We start from the raw sequence: 6,268 nt of genomic DNA, 5'->3' as shown, positions 1-6,268 counted from the left end.
ACATATACAAGGAAAAATTGACATACTGTGCATTTCGAACCTGACTAAATAAGTAGACAAAATTAATGAGAATATAATATTTGAACTACAAATTAATAAGTTTGATCAAGTAGACATTCTTAGAATACTGATTCCTCAGAAAACATTATTTTGGAGCACACATGGACCATTCACAAACTTTCACCATGTACAAGCACATAAAATGGTTTTCAGAAAATCTCAAATAATTGGTGTCATTCAGGCAATGTTCTCTAATCTAAATACAATATAATTAAGTTAAATAACAATAATAAAAGTAGTGTAAAATTCTTATATATTTGAAAATTTTTAAACACACTTCTAAAATAACTGAGGACTCAAAGAAAAAATTATAATAGTACTTATAAGATTTTTAGAATTGAATGATATTGAAATCACAATATATCATAATGTATGAAATGGAGCTAATTTGGTTTGAGTCAAAGTTATATCCTTAAATATTATTATTAGAAATGAAAAAGTTGAACATTTATCTGTTTGTCATTTATATTTAAATCATAATATACTGGAAGAGAATAGAAGGATAAAAATTATAAAGAGAAGGATTTGTAGAAATAAAAAGACATATAGTTCAGATTAATAAAGCTAAAGTTAGATGATTCAAAGTACTATTAAAATAGATAAGCATCTGGCAACATCAATCAAGAATAAAAGAGAGGGCTTCCCTGATGGCGCAGTGGTTGAGAGTCCGCCTGCCGATGCAGGGGACACGGGTTCGAGCCCCGGTCCGGTGAGATCCCACATGCCGCAGAGCGGCTAGGCCCATAAGCCATGGCCGCTGAGCCTGCGCGTCCGGAGCCTGTGCTCCGCAACGGGAGAGGCCACAACAGTGAGAGGCCTGCGTACCGCAAAAAAAAAAAAAAAAAACAGACAAGGGCAGTTTGGAAAAGGAAAAGTATTGATCAACATTATTCAGAAACAAAAATATAAAAGTAATACAGAAATTTTGCAAACTCAAACCAAAGGGTACAAAAACCATAATGCATGATGACCAAATTGAGCTTCTACTGGAATGAAAGATTAGGTCAATGTTGGAATACGTGTTAATGTAATTATTATCATAATGAATTAAAGGAGTAAAACTATAATTTTTTAACAGATGTGAAAAACAAATAAATTTCAACATCCATTGATGATTTAAAATTTTAGTGAATCCAAAATAGAAAATTGCTTATGAATCTAGAATTAAAAGAGAACCTCCTTAATCTGTTGAAAAAAAAAAAAACTTAGCAAACATCATGCAAATTGTATATCATCACAGCAAACACCACACATAATCAGGAACATAATAAAGATGATTGCATTAAATATAGCTCTCCAAAACTATACTGGAGTACTAGCCATTTCAATACGGGATAAAATGGGAAAAAGTTATAACTTTAGAAAGGAATAAATAGAATGGCCGCTACACAGAAAATCTAGAAGAATCTACGGATGAATTCATCATATTCATGTGACTTAAGATTAATAACCCAAATAAACTGCACTTCTGTACAACAGCAAAGAAACAGCAAAGATAGAAAAACAAACATGCCATGTACAATATCAAAAGTGTGTAAATTAGGAATAAGTCCAATAAAATATTTGCAAACTTATTAAAGAACATTATGAAACTTTATTAAAAGACACTAAAGAAAACTGAAATAAGAGGAGAGACATAAAATCTTTCAGATAAAATATGTGTAATTTAAAGATATCATTTCTCCCAGAATTAATCTATACGTTCAAAACAATTTCTTTGAAAATCTCAGTGGAGTTTTCTTAGAACTTTGTAAGTGAATTTTTATGTGGTAGAGCAAATAGCCAGGAATTGACAAGACACAGCAGAATAAGAACAAGACTGGGAATCTTAGTCTCATATATATCAAGACATATCCCAGAACTGTGATGATTAAGGCAGCCAACATTTTGGGCGCAGAGATAGCCAAGTGGACCGATAGTAAAGAACAGAGAGCCAGGAAACAAATCCAAGGTTAAACAGAAACTTGATGTAGACAGAGTTGACATTGTGTGTTAAAACACAGTCCATTCACAAAGGATGTTGGCACAGTTGTTATCCATTTAGAAGAAACTGAACTTGATCCTGTACCTCATTTTACATAAAAAGATAAAATACACATAGATCAAGATTTATACAGATCTACATGCTCACCAGCATCTGATGTCAATATTCCCGGATTCAGCTGTTCTAATAGCCCAATGAGTGAAACCACAGGCACCAAAAGCGTACAGTGCCGCAGGTGGTCTTTAAAGATGGTGACATTGGAGGCTTCTAAACTCTCTGTTGCCGAATCTCGGCTCCCTGTGCACCGATGCTGAATAAAAATACGGAGACAGAGATTTGGAAGATAAGAAATAGAGAGGTTTTTAATTTTCTTTGCCAGGCAAAAGGAAGACACAGCAGGCTAGCACCTCAAGAGCTGTGTCTCCCTGTCCTGGGGAATTACAGGGGGTCTTATGGGTGGAACTCTCTGTCCAGGGTAAGTGATAAGGATCAAAGTGGTGAAGGTCTTGCATTCTGCTGCTTCTTCTTGCAATATTTTAAAAGTCACGTTGTAACAAGGAAGAGCTAAATCGGACTCCATCGTCGATCTGTTTCTTTGACTTTAACCTTTGCTTTTCCTTGCTTTTGTTATTTTAATCATACATAATGGCCTGCCTCAGGGAACCCTGCCCCTCTGCCTGAGTGTTAAACTGAAGTGCCTCTGTTCAGCTCGCAGTGAGATAATATGACCCCGCCCACCACTAGACGGCCGCAAGAAAGAAGAAATTAACACATCCCCTCCCCGAGGGGGGCCATGCCAGGGGATATTTGCAAAACTTACGGCCTTTTTACTTTACTTCATCTCCTTCCCCTCTCTGTGCTATAAAAGAAACTGGCATCCAAGCCCTGAAAAGATGGTTTTTCAGACATTAGTCTGCCATCTTCTCGGTCTGCCGGCTTTTCGCGTGGCGAGCAGAGCGAGCTTGGACTCGGTAACAACTGCTGGCATCAGGCAGCCTGGTAACTGGTTCCGTCATCTCTGCATTATGGGCCTTAGACCCTTTTCTGAAATGTAAACAGCTACAAGGGATGATTTGCTACAAAAGAATGCAGCGAGAGTAAATGCCAGGTGGATTGTACAATTCATATGGAGTCAGTAATTAGCTTTGTTTAGCTTTGTGAAGGACAAGTCTAGCTACAAGTGTTTGTTGGTAGTAACAGCTAAAGAATAACCAAGATTGCTTAACTGTTTCAGGTCTGTTTATGTTGTTTCCCCAGCCTACTCATTGTTTGCTTATTTTCCTTGTTTGTCAGAAAAGTCTCATTTCTATATTTGCTACAACGTCCCCAGCTCCCATGGACACACAAAAGAGGTAGTTAGACATGAAGCGATCCCCTCTGAAAGAAATCCAGAAACTGGCTGAGTGACTCCTACACATTGGGCTAATGAGCAAATACCCACATCAAAACAGGTAGGAAAGGCTGGGACACACTCTTGCCAAAAACCCCACCCCTGGTACAGTGCCAAAACGTCAGATCCCCACCCCCAATTCCCAGTTTCTGTCTGAAGAGTGAAGGGTTTGGAATACACAACTAGCACCTCAACTTTTAAGGCTTCCATCAGAGGGATCGGCCTCCAAAACACCTAGCTCTGCAAGTCATGGGGTTTGTGCACCTGAGACCCACAAACTACTATAGCAAACAAAGAAGCAGTTATTAATGGGAGCGAACACTTAACTGCAGCTATCATCCCAGTGCTCAGAGCTGAGGGAGCAGGAAAAAAGTGCCCATCTTCCAGTCTTTTCCTGCATGGAGTCTATCTGCACACTTTAAAAGCTGCTACCTGAGCATCAGGCTTCTAATTTAGCACACATCTCAAGGCTGATGCAATCCTCCTCAGAGACCAGGAAAGCCTGCAGGCACTCCCCATCACCCTCTCCCTCCTGCCCAAGTAGCTATTGTCCGACTGAAAGGAGTTTGTACATATGTCTCTGCCTCAGTTTTTGTGGCTGCTGCCCAAGGGGACATCTCCCTTGGTCACATGGCTCTGATAGCCAACAGGGCTTCCATTCAGGAGCCCCACAGACTATAACAAACAAAGAAGCAGTTCTTAACTGGCTTATTGTAGAGGGAGCAGAAATTCCCATCTCCCCGGTTTTTCCCTTAAAGGGGTCTATTTGTATACTTCAAAAGTTGCTACCTGAGGGTCAGGCTTCTATTCAAGCTTGCATCTATGGGCTGACTGCAATCCTCCAGGGAGACAAGGGAAGTGTGGGAACATCCCCCTCGCCCTCTTTCTCTAGCTCACTCCAAGTCACCAGTATCTCCATGGAAGAATCTTATACATATGTCTGCTACCTGATCTTTTGCAGCTGCTGCCTGAGGGAAGTGCCCCTGGATCACTGGCTCTGATAGACAACAGGGCATACATTCAGGAGTCCCACAGGACTGTGGTCAAAAAGCAGTTCTTAATGGGCTTAGGAGCAACCATCCCATGGTTTTACACCCCAGCTCAACACAGAGGGAGCAGGTAAAAAAATCCTACCTCTTGGGCTTCCCTGGTGGCGCAGTTGTTGAGAGTCCGCCTGCCGATGCAGGGGACACGGGTTCGTGCCCCAGTCCGGGAAGATCCCACATGCCGCGGAGTGGCTGGGCCCGTGAGCCATGGCCACGGGGCCTGTGCTGCACAACGGGAGAGGCAACAGCAGTGAGAGGCCCGCGTACCACAAAAAAAAAAAAACCTTAATTTTATCAAAGTAATGCAGGCTCATGTTTAAAGAGTAAAATTGGACAAAAAACATAACCAAAAAACCATAGTCCTTTAACCTCCCTCCCTGCTTCATCTCTTCCCTAATCATCCTAGTTGTGTTGCCAGAGGGAGAACTTTGTGGCTTTGGGGTTTGGTTTTTCTGTAATTACTTCCTGACGTCTAAATTATGTGTTAATACCACCAGTCCCTGTCTATTGACTCTGCTGGAAGAGATCAGGATTAAGTCCTTTACACTACCTTCTACCTCCTCACCCCTCTTCCCACGGGACTATTACAGTTTCATTTCCTCCCATACACACATTCACGTTTTTGAACAATAATCTTTCAACTAAGAAAGTAAAAGAAGATCTTCAGAAATGAAGGAAATCAGAGAAATTACACTATCGAAGGACATTTATGGAAATAAAATACTGGAGGATATTTCAAGCAAGATGAAGCCAAGGAAAGATAAAGTAGATGAGACATGTAACACAAGAAACAGTGATGTGCAATAAAATTGCCAAAAGTTGTGGTTGTTACTGTAATTGCTGCTAATGCACTCATGATTTTTTAATGTAATTTTTAGAAAATAGTTCCTAAGATAGAAGAAGGAAAAACTGTATTTGAAAGCATCTGAAACAAAACTTCCAGATTATTTCAATCAAACCTGGGAGTTTGGAGGGGGATGAGTAGAAAGGAAGAGAAGAGAGGTAAAGCATGCCCAATATTTTGTCTCATTCAGAAGTAACCAGCACTTCTAGACACTGAGGGAAAAAATACAGGCTTATACATTTTTAAGAGTAGTTACAAATAGAAATAGGTTCTAGAACCTTGAAACCACTAGAGGGGGCACAAAGAAAGAAAACTGTATGATCCAACCAGTCAGGAAAGAAAATACACAAGAAGAAAGCATGTCTCATAGGAACATAAGGTAAGGGGACGAGAATAAGTCAAAGAAAATCAGTAGCCACAATAAATGTGACAAATTAAGTTCTCTTATTAAAATACAGAGACTTCATCTTGTGGCATATACATTATCCATTGTTTGTGTTCTAACTTTGTTTATGGTATCTTTCATCTTAGAGTGATATAAAATTTTAATGTAGATAAATATGCTAATAATTTATTTTATAGTTTCTGGGGTCTGTTTCATGTTTTGAATATAAATATGATTTTAAAGGCATAAATATTTAAATAGAAAGAAAAATTTATTTCTTGCAAATGATAAAGTTGTCTACCTAGAAGACCCAAGAGAATCCACTGAAAAATTATTTGAACTGATGAGAGAGCTTTAAAGGGTGGTCAGGTGCAAGATATAAACAAGAAGACAATGATTTTTCCCCATACTCTAATAATAAGGAATAAAAACACTTTTTAAAATCCCTTTCATGATAGCCACACAATCTATGAAATAAAATCTAGGAGAAAAAATTTTAACAATGTGCCTGAAGAAGCAAACAAAAAGACTATACTAAAGGACAAAAAGTGGACAATAT

Source organism: Pseudorca crassidens, chromosome 3 (genome assembly GCF_039906515.1).
Source record: "Pseudorca crassidens isolate mPseCra1 chromosome 3, mPseCra1.hap1, whole genome shotgun sequence".
Taxonomy (NCBI): Eukaryota; Metazoa; Chordata; class Mammalia; order Artiodactyla; family Delphinidae; genus Pseudorca; species Pseudorca crassidens.
The sequence above is the reverse complement of the archived record's forward strand: the minus strand, read 5'-3'. Positions refer to the sequence as shown.